Raw genomic sequence first — 18,377 nt, forward strand, 5'->3', positions numbered from 1 at the left:
AGAACCTGCTACTTGGGTGTATGTTGATAGTAAAGCAAATAACAAAACCCCAAACAGTTCATCTGGGCCCAGGATTATCAACATCCAGGCAGCCTGGGATGGTGGCCAGTGGAGCTGCCTATGGCCTCCTTCCTGGCAGTTTTGGAGAGGTTCTCTTCAGCTTCTCAATCCCATGTTGGTTGGAGTATGGTCTTCCTGGCCTGTGCATATGTACCTTTTCTCTTACAGACAGATGCATTCCAGAAGCCCGTTCCCTTGGAACAGTATCCCGACTACACAGAATATATTATCCACCCCATGGACCTTTGTACACTGGAAAAGGTTGGTCTCCGTCTCAGAGCCTCCTGTCTTGGCCCCGGATGTGGAGATGCCAAGGCAGCTCCTCACTTCCAAGTTAGATCAGTTTTATTTGGAGAGAAGAACTCTTGGTCCTCTCACTTTGTTTCCTCTGTGACGTCCTTCCAGAGGATGAGGGTGTCCTGGGAGATGTGCTCACTGCTCTTCTGGGAGTGATTCCAGCTTCTACTTGAAAGAGCCACACTTCTAGGAATTAGTAATTTGATCAATTTGAGCCTTATGTCCTCTTCTCTTTCTTTTGGAGGTGCTAATGAGAGCAGCAGGAAGGAAGAAGAGAACATTTAAGTCGCTAGGAAACCTCCAGATTAGCAATAAGGACGTGGTTTCTTAGAATTGGCTTCTCAGACGATAAGGCTATTTTGTTAATGCCTGAAGGTGTTTTTCCAAGTTCATGCTAAAATTCCATGGTGAAAATTATATTTGTAACACTTTAGATTGTGCACACCACCATGGTGCTGATCTCAATATGGGTAATGAAAAGTATCTATGAAGAGGACACATTGCTGGGTGTGTTGGTGCACACCTGACATCCCAGTGACTCAGGAGGCTGAGGTAGGAGGATTGCAAATTCAAGGCCAGCCTCAGCAACTTAGTAAGACCCAGACTCAAAATGATATAAAAATGAAAAGAAGGACTGGGGATGTGGCTGAGTGGTAGAGTGCCCCTGGGTTCTTCCCTAGTAGTCCCACCAAAGAAGAAGAGGATACATTTTTCATACTGTTGGCATAGTGTTGTGTGAAGTGGGGATGGTGATGTGTGCTTCCTTGAGTTTTCAGGAGGCTCATGTGAGACCTGTCTTTATAATAAATACAAAGAGAGAAATCAACCTCTTCTAGGAAGGAACCTTTTAACAAATGACAGCTGCGTTAAGATGACAAAATTCAAGTTCTTGTGATGAATTCAGTGGTGAATTTTTTAAAATTGGGTCATAGATCTCCCAGGATCATGAGAAATGAGTGGATGAGCCTTAATCAATTTGGTGAGTGGTGGTGAGAAGATGGGGTGAGGAGCAAGTGGTTCTGCTGGGTATGGAGCCACTGCTTTCTGTGCCCCGTGGCTTCTCTTCTTAGAACACTAAAAAGAAAATGTACGGCTGCACAGAGGCCTTCCTAGCTGATGCCAAGTGGATCTTGCACAACTTCATCATTTATAATGGGGTGTGAGTGGGCGAGTGGTGCTTAGAGAGGGCACCCCGTGCCTGGTGTGCACTCTGCTGCCCCTCGCAAAGAGCCTGGCTGCAGAGTGGAGCATCAGGCTTCAGGTGACCAAGGACACTGTGTGCACATGGCCGTGGCATGTGAACGAGGCCAGTGCGACCTGCATGGTAAGGCATGAGCTGATGTCCACTGCTCCATGATGTGCGGTTTGCGCTCTGACGGTCATCTCAAAACTCCGTAATTGAAAGGTGGAAATGTCAGAGAAATGCACAGGTTCATGAGCACGTTCAGTGACTTGAGCACTTTCAGTGACTTGGACGGTTGCAGGTCCACACCTCAGGTCAGGTGGAGGCTTTTCAGTCCATCTCCTGTTTCTGCTGGAGCTCCGCTATCCCTCCGTGGCCTAGAGTTCCAGATGGACAGGTTGGGGGTGCTCTCAGTTTCAGGGCGCACACCTTGTGTTGGGATTTGGCATGACCGAGGATCATGCTTTTGTTGTTGCCAGGTGATCTTTCACCTGATCAGCATGCCGCGCTCGGTCCCTTCCCCTGGTTAATGATGGATGATCCTGCGGTCTCTGTCTTGGAGTTCCATCTTTGGGTTGTTGTGGAGGAAGCTGCTGGGACTCCTGTGTTGCCCATGGTCTGGGCAGGTGTGCCTGTGGCTCTTGGATGTCTGGTGCTGGACCATCGAGTGGGTCATCTTAGCTTCAGGAGAACTCTTGTCCAAGTGTGTGTGCACAGGGCTCATGTCAGTGTGCTCCACGGGTGGGCATGTGCTGTCCAGCTGCCCCACATCCTGGCCCTGCCTAGCTTTTTGACATGGCCATTCTTGGGTGACGTGAAATGTCTCCTATGTCACCAGGGGTTTTGATTTGCCTTTTCCCCATGGCCAGGAACTGAGTCATCATTTCATGAACTTCACAGTGATTTGTGTGTTAGGGTGAAACCCGCTGACTGTTCACTCAGAAGCTGGGCTGTTGCACTCTGTGGCTCACTGCCGGTGTCCTTGATGTGCTGGATCTAGTGCTGACGGTTGTGTTCATGGATTTGGAGGATGGAGCCTTCTGGCCAGAACTGAGGAGAATTTCCACTGATTTTCCTCTGGGCACCTTCCTTAAGTTTCTTTTCTGTCTGCCTCTGGCTGGGCAGGTCTCCCTGTCCTGCCCACCTGGTGCCCTGGTCTGCAGGTCAGCTTGTGCTTGTGCTCGGTGGTGCCTGCTGCTGACCCTCCACCTGCCTCTACCTCCCTGGCCTTCCCTGTGACTCAGCCTCTTGGCCTCTAAGACTCCTTTCCTGAGGCCCCAGGCCATTGGAGGTCTCTGACCTGGGCTCTCTACTGGCCTGGCTGCATCACCACGATTCCCGAGTGGTGCTGTTTGTATGTGCTTGATCTCTGCACCCGGAGGTGACTCCTCCAAGGGTGGGTCTGACTGTTGTTCCCTGTGAAAGAGTGGCCCAGTGCAGACCCTCAGCCAGCATTCCAGGGGAGCTCCCTTAGCAGGAGCCCGCATACTGCATTGTCAACTCCTCAGCCACAGGGCCAGGAGATAGGGGAGGCACTGGGCAGTGAGCACAGAGAGGCCCATCGAGCATGTGAGAGAGTGAGTGGGGTAAGAGTGAAGGAGAAGACTAGCAGCCACAGGGATGGCCAGTGAGGCGAGGGGAGCAGGGACTTCTGGTTGTTTGGAGAGGCTGCTGTTGGTAGCTCCTGGGGATTGTTGGTTACAGGGTCATCAGACCTAAGGAGTTGAATATCTAGGTCACGTGTGTGTGTGTGTGTGTGTGTGTGTGTGTGTGTGTGTGAAATCTCTTTGTCAACAAATGTCAAACTTCTGAAAATATTCGAAGGGTCAAAGAAAACATGACTTTTTAACCATTTCATCCCCTGCTTTAGAGCAAAGGTGAGGATTTGGGTTAGACCTGTCCAGGTCTCTGCTTTGTTATGAGTATCCTGGTGGAAGAACCTGACCTTGTCTTAGTTGATAATTGAGCTTGAATGCTCTTCCCTGCTTGTTGCTGGGACTCCTGGAGGACTCTTTGGAAGCCCCTGGCCCAGCCATGTGGTGACGTCCCGGCTGCCTTCTTGGGTTGCTGCAGTCTGGGGTGACAGGTACAGTAAGGTTCCTCTCTGGGACTTTTGAGCCTGTAGAAGATAAAACCTTTTTCAGATATTAATCCATGATCTGAGGAAAGCCATACCAGTTGCTTGGTTTTGGAAATGACCTTGAGGCATCAAAGACTGGTTGGTCTTGAAGGGCAGATAATTGGAACTGACATTTGAAAGCAGAAACTTTGGTCAGCTGCTGGAGGAAAGCGAGCTAAATGTTGTCAGGGGACATCTAACTGCAAGGCGGGGTGTTACAGTGTTTCCAGTAGAATTAATCCTATTTTCTCATTCCCCTAGGAAATCACAAATTCACGCAAATAGCAAAAATAGTCATCAAAATCTGTGAACACGAGGTATGTGTTTCCTGCCAACCTGTAAACCCGTCCAGAGCAGGGTGCTGGCATCTGAAGGCAAGGTGGGGAACCGTGGCCACCGTGGGCTTGGTTGAGGGGCCGACCACGTCCCTGTATCTTGAAGGAAGTGAAGGCGACAAGAGAGGGGCCATGGTGTGATGAGCACCTTTGCCTCCCGGTGGCCTCAGGGAGAAGATGCTCCTCTTTGGTTTTCTCCCTGAGGTTCTGGCCACCGCCAGGGTTCTGAGCTCTTTTCCTGGTTGTCACTAGAGCTTGCTGTGTCTGGCCCTGGCTGCACAGCCTGTGGCTTGGAGTCAGTGTCCTTTCTGTCCTCCTGAAGATGAGGCTTGTGTGAAAGGTTCCGTAGGGTGGCCAGGGTGTCCTGGAGAAGCTGTCCTATGGACCCCCACAGGCTATGCTGGACCTGTTGGGTCTGTGAGCTCTGAGACTCGGTGTGGTGGGACAAGATGGCAACCAGAGTGACAGGGAGTGGCATTCTTTACCAGATCCCTTTGTAAGAATAGAAACAGACCCATCTTTGTGCGTCTGTCCCTTCCTTCCTAAGCGGACCTGCCTGGGATGGCTGGGGAGCATCCATGAGGCACATGCTTCTGTGCATGTCCACAGAGCGAGAAAGTAAGATTTTCTAAACTGCCTTTTCACCTGAAGTTTGAGTACTTTCTATTTTCTGGGTGATTGAACAATGGGAAGAACTGAATTTTTCATGGCTGCATAGTATCCACGGACATTTTTTGTCATTTGAGTGGAACTTATTTGTGACAGCACTTTACCTAAGGTGATGATGCAAGCCATTGCCCCACCGTCTTGGAGTGCCCCACCTGCTTCTGGTGGTCACTTTGCACAATGTTTAGATACACTGTGACCAGGTCGGAGGATGTGAACACGGCAGAGGGCTAGGTAGATGCTTCCTGGTTGTCTTCCAGAAGAGCTGTTACACCTCACACAGCAGCTCAGTGGTGGTCTTCCCTCACTATGGTCACCAGTTTGCCTTTGTTGGATGACAGGTGGCTGTATGCCTTGTGCCTCTGGAAGAGCCAAGCAGCTGAGTAGAGTGGGAGAAGATGCCCCCTCTCTTCATTCACTTATGTCTTTGGTCACCTATTAAGTCAACCGGTTTTCAGTAAGTGGCCCCTGGCATGGTGATAGGTGATAAAGAGAAAATCGGGACTGCTAACGTGGGAGACAGTAGCAGCAGCTCACCATGCAGTGGGGGAGCTTCAGGGCTTTGGAGCCTAGTTGCCTGGGTTTACTTCCTGACCCTGCCACCTTGGTGCTGGGCCCTTGGACAGGTTCCTCAACTTCTCTGGGCCTCATTTTCTCCTCCTGAAAAATGGTGATAAGAAAAATCTCCCCTCATTGGGCATTGTTGAGTCGATCCTCAGCGAGCACTCAGAAGGCCACCAGTCCCCAAGTCTTCGACAGCTGTTCACTTGTGTGGATACTGTGTCATCTGGCTCATTCCGTGTTTTTTATTAACCCTGGGGTTGGGAACCGATGGCACCCTTTTCCTTACAAAGAAGAGGGGAGGATCAGGGAATATGAAGCTAGGAAATGGTGGCAGTGAAGTTGGATCAAGGAGCTTCCTGGCTGTATATTCTGAGTCCGGAAGTTACTCAAAAAGTGTGCTGTCTTCTGCAGGAAAGGGACAGGAAAGGAGTTGGATTTTTGGTTTGTTGTCACTGGAAATAAAGTAGGGATGGTGTGATTAGAAATGGAAGTGGAACATGATGTGTTGGGGGACAGAGCAGCCAGAAGGGCTTGGAGAGTGGCGCTGGTACCAGGGGAGCTGAGTCCAGGGTGCACGTGACCTTGAGGTGCTTCAGGCATTTAGGTTTCATTGTTAGTTTCTCAAATTGGCATGACTGGTATTGGGGGCCCGGGAACTCTTGGTCAAGGGAGCAGCACCCCCCCCCCCAAGTGTGACAATCCAAAATGCCACAGACCTTGCCAAGTTCCTGGGGCGGGGGAGGGGTGAGGAACCTGCCTGCAGACCCAGTGCAGGGAAGTCTCTGGAAGCGTTTGAAGCAAGTTGAGATTTCTGTGGCTCTGGGTCCCGCGTGGGGAATGCGCTGTTGTGGGGCGAGAGTCTGGGCTGGATACCTGGGGCGTCCTTGGTCCAGAATGTGATGGTGGTGCCAAGGTTGGATCTATTTCCAAGGTGTTCCCACTGTGTCCCAAATCATTAAAATCATTAAGCAAACTATGAGCCTGCAGTCCCATCTCCTCAGGGGTGGGAGGATTCCTTGAGCCCAGGGTTCAGGGACAGCCTGGGCAACACAGCAAGAACTGTCTTAAAAACCAAATCCAGCAAAGAGCCAAATCACCCCAAAACATTCAAATAAAAGCATAAACACTTAAAAAAAAACCATCAAGAATTTATGAAGGCCTCCCAGATGTGAGGCTCCTGGTTGACATATTCTAATGTATTTTTGTTTTACAGATGAATGAAATTGAAGTATGTCCAGAATGTTATCTAGCTGCATGCCAAAAACTAGATAACTGATTTTGCGAGCCTTGTGTAAGTTGGATTTACTTTCTTTATTTCATTTTCTGAACTCTGTCTTTGATGGCTCAGTCTTCTCCAGGGGGCTTAGGAGACGAAACTTTTTGATGAAGTTTTAATACGTGTTTTTACTGATAAAATGACCTAGATAGAATAAGCCTCCTAGGCTGTTCGTGTGTGAGAACTAGTTAACCTGGGAAAACTGCAGAACCCAGAGTTGAAGGGAATTTGGTACGAAGGTGGAATGCAAGCAGGGGGAGGTGTGGGATGTGGGGAGACAGGACATGCATGATGTGGGTGACAGGGTGCATGAATAATGCTGAGAGTTTTATGAGTATTGATGAGTGTGTCATCCACAAATCTTCTTGGGCCTGTTTTAAGAAGGTTAGAAATCATTCATGGATTAATGTTATAGACTCTCCAGTCCATGGTGCTATTTTTTTCTTTCTTTCTTTTTTTTTCAAATTAGCAAAGAGCAAAGTTCAACTTTTTATTGAAAATGTTAAGAGCTGTCAAATAGACCAAAGCTTATGCTTGACACTTGGATTCTTGGTTTCCATTTTCTTCTCTGGGGCAGAGGGATGAGGTGAAGGACCACCTGCTGACACAGCACCTGCTGCTACAGCGCCCTCACCAGCCCTGATGATGCAAATGCAGCTCTCCAGTGTGGACATTGGCCAGGGCCTTTGCAGACAAACCAGGCCAAAAAGATTCAACATTTACACCACCTGCCTCAACAAGGGTATTGATCTTATCCTCTGTGACAGTCACCTTGTTCTCATGAAGGATGAGGGCAGAGTACATGCCAGCTTGGGGACAGAGGCCATGGCAGGCTGCAAGGTGAAGTGAGATCTTCACCCCAAGCGGCCTTAATTTGTTGGAAGGACCAAGTACCTTGGTGGCTTCTGAGGAGAGAACAAATCATGGTTCTTACAGGATCTAAAGACACCTTGATTTCTCACTGTGGATCTGAATTTCCAAAGTGGTGTTTATTTTTTCCCTCTGGGATGCTAGAGGTCAAAGCCAGGGCCTTGTGCATGTCAGCTGGTATTTTGCAGAGAGAAGTGGTGTGGGGTGGGTAGAGGGGGTGGGAATGGAGGGCTGGAGGGGCATGACCGGGCAAGTGAAGGGAGAATCAAAACATGCCTATGTCCCTTTGGGCCTTTGGAGATAAACACCTGAATACCTGGGGCTCAGTGGTAGAGTATTTGCCTAACATGTGTGAGGCCCTGGGTTCTATCCCCAGCACCACATAAAAAAACTAAGTGAACAAAATAAAGGTATTATGTCCATTTACAACTACAAATATTTTAAAAAATGAAAAGAATAAGCACAGCCTCTGCTGCCCTCTGTGCCGGCACAGGGCAAATCAGCCCACACTTGGGGGGGGAGTGGGCATCAGGGCTCTGTGTGGTATAAGAAGGCGAGTGCCTTGCTCACAGCCATCCAGGTGACACCAGAGCCAGGACTCCAGCCAGGTTTTGTTGTCCTCGGATTCTGTCCCCTCCCCATTAGAGCCCTCCCCAGTTCTGTGCAGGCACCATGGCCCCCATCTCTAGGGAACCCCACTGGAGCCCCTGTGGCTGCCTTCTCCCTGCCGTCTCGCCCTCCCCAGCTGGGAAGTGTGTCTCACTGCCAAATGTGTGCCAACTCTGGGTTCTGTTTTTCTTCTAGAGCAATCCACATCCATCAGTCTGGGCAAAATTGAAGGGGTGTCCATTTTGGCCTGCAAAAGCCCTGAGGGATAAGGACAGGCAGGTCAATGCCCATTTCTTTTGACAACACAACAGGTGGGCATTAAAAACAGGCTTTGAACATATAGCTTCACCCGAACCTTTGACATTGTCACTGGATAAGAAAAGAGGTGGAGGGTACGGCTATTATTTTTATTATTATTACCATTTTTTAAAAGTTGATTTTTCCTCTTGTTGTTCACTGGTATGGCTGTGATTTGTTTACTGTTTTGATACAACCCTTGATCTCATAGTAGAAAATGATTTCCTGTGCTGTGTTAAGCCTGATAATATGTGAGCTCCAGTTTTTTTCCAGGTACGTTAGAAAATAATCTTATGTTAGTGGATTTGTTGATCTAACTGGCATCGGAATGGATTCCTGGGCTATTTTAAGTGCTGCCGTCCTTTTTTATTTATTTTTTTTTATTTTTCCTGTCATAAATTAAATCTCTGTGAAAATTGCTTTTCAAAATAATGCTTTCAGGGATCAGATGTATTTTCCCAGATTGCTGGTAAATGAATCTCTTATCATCCTGCTGGGTAGTTCCCTCCTGTTCCCTTTTCTCTGGAAATTACCAGGGGCTGCTGTTTTGACAGGTGTGACCTTCCCCTCCCAGCATCTCTGCCCTCCCTATTTCCGCCACATACCGGAAAGTGCCTTTCAGCTAATAGCAGTTCCCTTCAGGGCAGAGCCCCTGCGCTCAGAACAACAGGTAGACAGGGATGAGCAGGTTTATATTGCAGTCCTCTCCTGGCAAGATCCGTTAGGGTTAAATGAGGCACACGCCAGACTGCCCCTGCCCCTGCAGTTTGGAGACTACATAAGGGAGTCTGTTTAAATACATGCAGCACAAATTATACCCCACACGGAATACACAGAAAGAAGTTTGTATTTTGAAATTTTGCTTGAGGTCTTGCAGATCAAAGAACAGTGTGAATTCCAAAGTGACTCACTTCCTTATTAGGAATCCCAACAGGAGACCAGATGGAAATTCCTTGATAGGGTACTCGGTTTGATAGGAGGTATCATATTTGGATTTTAATGGCTCTTGTTGGAAATCTGCTGAAAATTCTTTTATTAAATTTTCATTCAAAGAAGTATACATTTGGAGCCTGCTCAGCCTGGGTGCTGGGTGCTGGGGACATGGGAGTGAATAGGCAGGCAGACATCATCGCTGGGAAGATGGGTCACACCCAGGAGTCTGTTGGGCTAGCCATCTCCATCAGGAGGTGGTGGTGGGCCTGGTGCAAAGGTTTGTGCAGAGTGGACAGCAACAGCAGAGGCTCAGTCAGGGAAGGGTGGTGAAGCTGGTGTGTGATTAGAACAGGGAGCAGGGAGAAGAGGATGGTGGGAGACCAGGTCCCAGGGGTGGGCAGGAGTTGTTGTTCTTATTTGAAGAGCTGGAAGAATCTGTGGCTGTTGGGAAAAGTGTAAACAGCAGCCGTACCCCAGAGAGAAACCCCAACATGGCGTCTAAGGACTTCTTCTTCCTACCTTCTTCTTCTCTGCAGTGGCGCGAAAAGTTCCCGCCCTTGTGAATTCTCCCACTGGCCCCAATTTTAAACCTCGCTAGCGGGAACCTTAGCCCCAATGAGAACTAATTCCTGGGCGCGGGAACTGATATCTGGAAGAACTTGCCAATAAACGGGTGTCCTGCCATTTATCTAAGCCCTACCATCTCCCCTTTAGTTCTATATAAGCACACAGCTTTTTGCAATAAAATTGGAATTCTCCCGGTGAAGTGTCTTTGCGTGGGGAATTCTTTCAGTGGCAGCCTGTTGATCCCATGTCCTGATCAGAGTGTGGGAAAGTAAGCAGTCTTGGTGGTTTAGGATGCCTATTCTGTAGGCTGGCACAGCATGGGGATGTGCACTGGGATGTAGGTGACAGGGATAGCAGTGCTTGCCCCACATACCAAGTGCACCAGGAGCTGAGTCAATCATCCAGCTCCCTCTTGTGGGACCATCCTGCAGAGACCTCTTGGTCCTTCCCTTGCCAGCCATCCGCTGAGAGTGGCTTAGGTTGTGAGAAGTATGAGTGTGGGCTTTGCTCCACAGTGGGCAGAGGCTGTCCCCACAGCTTGCAGGTTCAGTCTTTGATTCTAGGTGGGAGCCACTGGGGAGCCCGGCAGTTTGTGTTAGTTGGTGAGACTGCCCTACCCCTCTGAGCGTCTCTAGTACCCTCTACCCCCGCAGAGTGACTGTGTTGCCCTGTTGGTTTTAACTTGGGTGAGGGGAGCCCAGGCAGGGGGTTTTGTAAAGACCATCCACAGTGCTGCAGTGACAGAAAATCCCTAAAATGTCCAGCTGTTCTCTGAGTGTCAGAAATGACCGGCTTCCTGTGTCCTGACACCCACCTTTATGCTCATGCCTGCTGGGGAGGTTCTCCCCAAGGAGTCCCTCTTTTCAGGAAGGGTTGCTGCCTCCCCAGAGGCTGGCACAGGGGGAGGAAGGCTCACAGACAGCTGCTTTGGTGGGACCAGGCAGCATGAGTCCAGGCTCATTGGCACAATGCCCAATGCACTGTCCCCTGCTCGGGGAGCTCAGAGGTGCACCAGAGGCCAATGCACTGTCCCTTTCTCAGAGAGTTCAGAGGTGCACCAGAAGGCCAACCTACTGTCCCTTGCTTGGGGAGCTCATGTTGGGGTGGAGGAGCCAAAACATACACCTGAACATGTCCAAGTGAAGTAGATCGGCGGAGGGAGAACTCAGCACGCAGCTCCTGTCAGCTTAGTGAGTGCTGGCGTGGGCCTGGGGGCCTCCTGCCCAACTCCAGGCATGTTCCACGAGTCCCATGTGTTCCTTTTGTCTTTGAGAAGAATTTGCTTTTTTTTTTTAAGTTTTATGATAGACCTGCACATGTACAGACAAGTTAAAAATTTAGGAACTGGGTTGGGAGTGGTGATGCTGGCCTGTCATACCAGCTACATGGCTAAAGCTGGAGGCTGTCTTGAACCTAAGAGTTCAAGATCAGCCTGGGTAACAAATCAGGATCTGTTTGAAAAAAAAAAAAAAAAGACTATACGACAACAATAAAAACAATGAAAAAAGAACTATTTTATTAAATACTTGCAGATTTTTTTTTCTTTTTTGGGGGAGTTACTGGGGATTGAATTTAGGGGCACTTCACACTGAGCCACATCCCTAGTCCTATTTTGTATTTTATTAGAGACAGAGTCTCACTGAGTTGTTTAGCACCTCTCTAAATTGCTGAGGCTGGCTTTGAACTTGTGATCCTCCTGCCTCAGCGTCCCCAGCGCAGCTGGGGTTATAGGTGTGTGCCTGGCTCAGAATTTCTTTTTAAGCTAAGATTAATTGAGTACTGCCTGTGCACTAGGTACTATTTTAAGTGTTTTTATTTTTATTTTTTTGGCAGGGGGGGTGTTATATCTTTTTTTTTTTTGTAAGTTGCTTTTATCTGTTCTACTGATAAGAACTCGGGGGCCCAGCAAGGTCAGTGCTTTGCCCAGGTGACTCAGCTTGCATGTAGCCAGACTGGCTAGAATCATGAGAGTGTAACTCTAGCCCTTGGGCTCTGTAGGGTACTGCTCGGGACCTCTCATGACATGTACTCTCCCAGAGACTTTATATAGTAAAGCAGATCTAATTTCCTTTTAAATATTTTCTAGGCTCGTTTTGAGGGAAAGAAGCACTTTCCCAAGGCCTCTTTGAAGGCACCTAGGAACTTGGGAGGAGACAGTTATGTACTTGAAGCAAGCAAAAGTCTGGGCAGAAACAGGGTCACAAGATGTGGCTGCAGGCTCAGGAGTCCCTGGTGGTGCATGGCCCTTGGCTCAGGTCCACTGTGTCTGCTGCACTGGGGAGGTTTGGGGACTTCACCTCCTATCAGATCTGCACTGTCCAGCCTGAGTGTGACTGAAGAGAGGCCTTTGTCTCCTCCTAGCCCTCCCTGATCCTGAGGGAGGTAAGTCATCAGGCCTTCGCAGGAAGGTAGCTGGTCATTTCTGACACTCAGAGAACAGCTGGACATTTTAGGGTTTTTCACTTTTGGTTTCTGTCATGAGCCACTATTGTCAGAAGTCAAGAGTGGCAATAGGGCACCTGTGTGCTCCATCCCACCCCCACTGATGGCTTTACTTCCTCTTAAAGCACAGGACTTCAGGGTGGACTGTGGAAGAGTGGGAGAATTAATGCTAGAAGCCACAGTTTTGCTTCTTTTCAAAGCATGTGAAGGCGGGGACTCTTGGTCCAGGTCCTGCTCCTGCTGCTCTGCAGGGCAGGGAGTAGGGGTCCGGCAGATAGTAGGTGTCCGCTTCTCTCTGGGAGCAGGCTCAGGCATTCGTTCCCAGCACCCACTTGGTTTCTCCTTGGTGTATACCTGGATTAAGCTCCTCTGCTCTTGCAGCAGGGTCCTTAGAGCATCCTTCCAGGAACTGGGCTGGTAGCCCAGAAGGCTCTAGCTTGGCCCCTGGGAAATGTGTTGTTTTAGCACATGCCTCTTCCAGTAGGTTTCTAAGGTTCTGCTTGCATCTCATACAGAAGCCATGTTTTAGGATTGTGGCTCTTAAGAAGCCCTCCCCATCCCACCTGCTGGGGTCCAGGCTGACTGTGCAGGTAGCTGTGCCCAGGGCCAGGGTTGGGAGAAGGGATAGATTCTTCTTCTAGAATTCACCCAGTTCGGTTGGAGCTCGGGTGTTTTGTCAGGCCTTTTCTTTCTTTCTCTGTTTCTTTCAACTCTTTGTGATCAGAGTATTTCCAGAAGTTCCCAAGGTGGAGAAACTAACACCACAAATTCAGTGAGCAGGTACCCCTCCCTCACATCCTTTCATTTCATCTCCAGGAAACAGGAATGAATTTTCCTTTAGATTGGGCTTTGAAAACAGATCCACATGGCCAGTCAAATTCTCAAGTTTCTCAATCTACTTTCTGCAGCTATCAACTGAAATTAGAACCCAGGCATGGCTCTGATTAATTACTTTCCTCTCAAAAAAAAACAAATAAAATTAACAAACAACTCTAAAAAATTTATGTGAGTCATCCATATGTACAGCCCTGTTCCAGGATCTGGAAATACCCCTGTGGTATGCTTTAGTACCACCAAACTTAGCAATGAATGGCACTGGCAAAGGCCATGAGAAGGGCCAGTCATTCAAAATGGGAGTGGCATGCAAGAAGGGAAACAGGGGTGAAGAAGTTGCAGTTAGGCTAAAGTCCTGTAAGAGCTTGCACTGGAGGTTTCTGAGATTCTGTTTTATATGTGTTTTTTTTTCTTTTTTTCCCCAACAAATAAGCAACTCAGAGTCAGGAAAGTGTGGAATGATGCTCATTGCCACCAAAGTACATTTGAGCTGCCAGGCAGCAGGGACTTTGCTAGTGGTCTTTCATGGCTCATTCTGGAGAGGTACGTTGGGGAAGAAAGCAGTGTTTTGGGGAAGGGAGGAGAAATATGTTTCTGAAGTTAAGAATTTAGAGAAGGTCCAACCTCCCTGACACTCTAGCCAAAGAAGGTCATCTTCATAGCAATAGCAGTCCCAAAAGAAGAAAATGACCCAAACTTCAGCAAACAAGTGAGGATGTGGACTAGACTTTAGGCAATTCTAAAGAGAAGGATGCAGCTGCCTGGAATGGATTTGTACCGAGGAGCTCCAGAGCCAGTTAGTGAGCTGCAGCCTTTGGCATTTGACTCATGCCAGTCATGCTCCTGTGATCATGATTAATTGAGAGGCTGAGGCAGGAGGATGACTTAAGCTGGAGAGTTTAAGACCAGCATGAGCAATGTAGTGAGACCCTTTCTCAAAAAAAATAAAAATAAAACAAAATGCCTCCATAAGTAGAAGTAACCTTAACAGAAGGAAAAATGCTGCATCCTGATCAAAGAACAGATTTACCATGGACTTTTTCAAAAGCAAAAGAAACACTAAAACTATATGAAAATGGACAGATGTTTCAAATTCCAAGGAAAATGAATTTCAAACTCAGAATGTTTTCATCATTTAAGTAAAATAGTACATTAGATACAGGTTTAGTTGTGAATTTTCTTTGCTTTCTTTCTTCCTTTGTGTGTGTGTGTGTGTGTGTGTGTGAGAGAGAGAGAGAGAGAGAGAGAGAGAGAGAGAGAGAGAGAGAGATGATTGATTGATTCTGGGGATTGAATCAGGTTGTTTTACTTCTAAGCCACATCCCCCAGCCTTTTTTTATTTTATTTTTGAGACAGGGTCTCACTGAATTGCCCAGACTGACCTTGAACTGGCATTCCACCCGCCTCAGCCTCCTGAGTTGCTGGATTATAAGTATGCACCACTGCGCCCAGTTAGATGTGCATTTTCAAAAACTCCAACGCTCTTTTCATCTCTTTGCAAGGAAGCCTTATGAGGATGTTCTCTACTAACATCAGAGAGTAAATGAGGAAAGAAGTGGATGCAATTTCTCTCATTTACATTAGGCCCAGCTGTTAAATGCTTTCTATGCATAGTTCAGCTATTAGTATGTTGAATAGTCTTGGGATAAGGCAGAAACAATAACACTATAGTAGGTTGTATTTATATCTAGATACATGGACCCAGATACTTATAAAGCAAAGAGGTTTATTGAGTTCACAGTTTTAGAACTTGAAAATTCAAGATGGGACAGCCCCATCAGTTTAACCTCTGGTGAGGGACTAATGGCAGATGGCATCACAGAAGAAGTGCATGTAAGAGGGAGAGAAAAAAAGAAAGAAAGCTGCAGGCCACCATTATGGGGAGGCACTGCGCTCATATTTTGTAACAACTCTTTCCTGAGAACTCACTCCAGGAGAACAGCATTCCCTTCAAGGCAGCACCACTTATGACTTAAGGGCCTCACACCAGGACTCACCTCCTTTTTTTTTTTTTTTTTTTTAAAGAGAGAGTGAGAGAGGAGAGAGAGAGAGAGAGAGAGAGAGAGAGAGAGAGAGAGAGACTCACACCAGGACTCACCTCCTTTTTTTTTTTTTTTTTTAAAGAGAGAGTGAGAGAGGAGAGAGAGAGAGAGAGAGAGAGAGAGAGAGAGAGAGAGAGAGAATTTTTAATATTTATTTTTTAGTTCTCGGCAGACACAACATCTTTGTTGGTATGTGGTGCTGAGGATCGAACCCGGGCCGCACGCATGCCAGGTGAGCGCGCTACCGGTGAGCCACATCTCCAGCCCAGGACTCACCTCCTTTTTGTTGAGGGTATTGGAGGTTGAACTCAGGATCACTCTAGCACTAAGCTAAATCTCCAGCCCTTTATATTTTGAGAGAGTGTCTCACTAAGTTGCGAGGCTGGCCTCAAATTTGTGACCCTCCTGCCTCTGCCTCCAGAGTAGCTGGGATTAGAGGCATGTGATATTGCTCCCAGTTTAGGCCCCACCACTTAATATCACCACAGAGTACCAGGATTTCAGCACATAAGTTTGGGATAGACTGTATCCATAGCAAACACCTACCCACCATGGGAACTGCAAAATTTTGGCCTCTCTTATAGCCAGGACTTGTAGCCTGACCCAATTGATGAGATGTGTCTGTGTCACATTAAGGAAGTGAACAGGGCTGAGGAGGGTGATCTATCCTTGGCTCTGGAGTGGCAGCATTGACACACTGCAAGGCTGAGATCCTGGCACAGAAGTGCCAGGGGTACAAACTGGAATCCAGAGTCTGTATGAAATAGTAGCAGTTTTGCCATGCACAGTGGTGTCCACTCAGTGCACCCCAGTCGTATGTCTTTTCTTGTTGCGCTTTGTGTTTTTCCTGGACTTGGCAATTCTCTCAACTTTTTATTTACTTTGTCTTCATTTTGCTAATTATGAATTTTTCCTCATACTGTTTTATTTTGTGGGGGGAGGGGGTCGCTTAACCACATACCTACCATTTTTTTTTTTTGTATTTTATTTAGAGACTGGACTCCCTGAGTTACTTGGCATCTCACCGAAGCTGAGGCTGGCTTTGAACTCACCATCTTCCTACCAAAGCCTCCTGAGCCTCCAGGATTACAGGCTGGCACCACTTTTCCCAGGTCTTCCACATACTCTTCAACAGGATCATGATTTTTTTTATAATGCAGCAGATATTTCATCATCTTCAAACTCCTTCCCTGCTTAATGAGTGAAAGTCCACTTTTGTTTTTATTCTTCCAGTGTTGGGGATTGAACTCGGGGACACTGTACCACTGAGCTCCATCTTAGCACTTATTACTTCTGTAATTTTGAGACAGGATTTCCCCTGTATTGCTAAGGCTATCTTCAAACTTGTGATCCTCCTTCCTTAGCTTCCCCAGTAGCTGAGATTTCAGGTGTGTACCCTTGTGCCCAACTGTTACCACTTGATTCTTGATTGCAAATAAAGCTGCTATCTTGGGGCTGGGAAGTAGCTCAGCCTCCCATGCGTGAGACCACAAAACACAAGGCCTTGTGTTTAAGAATAGTAGTACATCTAGCCTAGACATATCCTTTAGGGGGGGGCCCTGCACTATTTATTTCTCCTGACTTGTACTTGAGGTCAAGAAGTTGGTAAGGACAGCAGAAGTACAGCCTGCTGGGACATCTGCTCCTCTGCTTGTTGAAGTAGAGGATTCAGGTGTATTGGGCTTGTGGGGCAGAGTTCTTTCTTCCCCTGGTTAATCTCTCCCCTGTCTGTTTTTGCCTGGGGTTTTGCTGTCCTCTCCTGCTTCCATCCTGAACCCCCTTACTTCCACTTCTCTCACTGCAGCCAAAGCCATCTTTTTTGTAGAGGAACAAACAGGCCAAGTCTGACCCCTGCCTAAAATCCTCCCATGGGCTCCCGTTGCAGTTATAGCAAAGCCTGGAATCCTGGCTGTGGCACCAGGGCCCTGCAGGGTCACACGCTTGCTGTCATCTCCCCATTCCCAGACACCTGGCTTGGGGCCTTTGCACTCCCATCCTGCTGCCTGGAACCCTATGGTTACTCCCATGTCTTGGGTCTTTGTTAGCTTGTCTCTCATCAGGGCCTCACCTATTCAGTGTAACCTCCCCTGATGACCGTCTCCTGCCCACCCTTTCTCTTTTCCACATTCTAGGCATTTTCTTCTTTGAAATCATCTTGTTTATTCATTTCCTTCCTTTTAAAATTCGTCTGTTTCTGTTAGACTACAACTTCTCTAGGAGAAGGGGTGGTGCCTGTGCAGCGCCTACTGGGAAACTAGAAGGTGCTCACAGAAATGCCTGCTGAAGAACTGGGCCAAGGAGGAGGCCTCCCCCATACCTCTACTCCTGGGGTCTCCAGAAGGTTGTGGTGGTTGAAGGGTCTTTGTGCTTTTTCTGGTAGACAGAGCCAGATGGCAGTTTCTAGGACCTTCCTGGTGAATGTCTAGGAGTTCTGCTGGGAACTGGGCCCCAGGGCACAGCACCTTCTGACCCTGAAGTGCCCACTCACTTGTCCACAGAGGTTGGACAATGGGAAAAGTGTCAATTTCAGTTAATAAGGGCATCTATATATTGAACCCAGGTCAAGGAGCCGAGCCCAGACACTGCTGGCTCAGCATGGTGCAACAGGCTGGCCTTTGTGATCATCGGTCATGTACCTCACAAGTACCTCTGCAGGGTTTTCTCTTTCTCTTTGGTTGAGGAGGCTGTTGGTCTTGTATCCGCCCAGCTTGGGTTTGGGGTAGACACTTGGACTGTGTGCATTTCTGCCCTCTCGAGGTTTCTGTGACTGAGGTCCCTTTTCTCAGGTTAGTTGGGTTGTGAATTCTGGCTCTGGTATCCAGAAGGGAGATGATATCTTGTCATTGGGTTCAGTCTCATAGGCATGGTTCCTGTGCTTGAGCAGCTCATGGATACTCCATAGGCGACGTGTAGGGAACGTGGCACATATCGCCTGGGGTTCCCTCAGGGAGATGTTTGTCACACAAATGGGCAGGACACATCTTCACTTCTTTCTCAGTGCCTGTCCACTATGCCTGGAGGGACTCATGTTTCCCCTGGAAATCCATTGCCCAGAACATGTAACAGAAGGTCCCAAAGCCTGTCTTTACATCAGCAGAAGCTGGGCAGTGCTGCCTGGTCAGTTAGTCACATTTGAGATGGCCAGGGAAAAGCAGTAGAGTCTACCAGACTGGGAAGGTTCTGGCCCAGAGCCCTGGCAGAGGTGTAGGATAAAGAAAGGGAATCCCTCAGGTATCCTCGGCTCAGCCAGGCCACCAGCCAGTGGGGCTATCAGCCTAGAGGG

At 48.1% G+C, this 18,377-nt stretch overlaps 1 protein-coding gene across 1 annotated transcript in view; it reads left to right on the forward strand.

Annotated features, from left to right (window-relative positions):
* The first annotated feature begins 233 nt into the window (after window positions 1-233).
* The window catches only part of LOC144256953 (phosphatidylinositol 4,5-bisphosphate 3-kinase catalytic subunit delta isoform-like), a 34,424-nt gene continuing 16,280 nt past the window's right edge, over window positions 234-18,377 (forward strand). Inside the window, exons 1-3 of the mRNA XM_077802880.1 lie at window positions 234-321; window positions 6,438-6,515; window positions 16,087-16,206. The gene's annotated coding sequence lies outside the window, so the exon portion shown is untranslated. The remainder of the gene's footprint in view (window positions 322-6,437; window positions 6,516-16,086; window positions 16,207-18,377) is intronic.

The sequence above is a fragment of the Urocitellus parryii genome, chromosome 9 (assembly GCF_045843805.1).
Source record: "Urocitellus parryii isolate mUroPar1 chromosome 9, mUroPar1.hap1, whole genome shotgun sequence".
Taxonomy (NCBI): domain Eukaryota; kingdom Metazoa; phylum Chordata; class Mammalia; order Rodentia; family Sciuridae; genus Urocitellus; species Urocitellus parryii.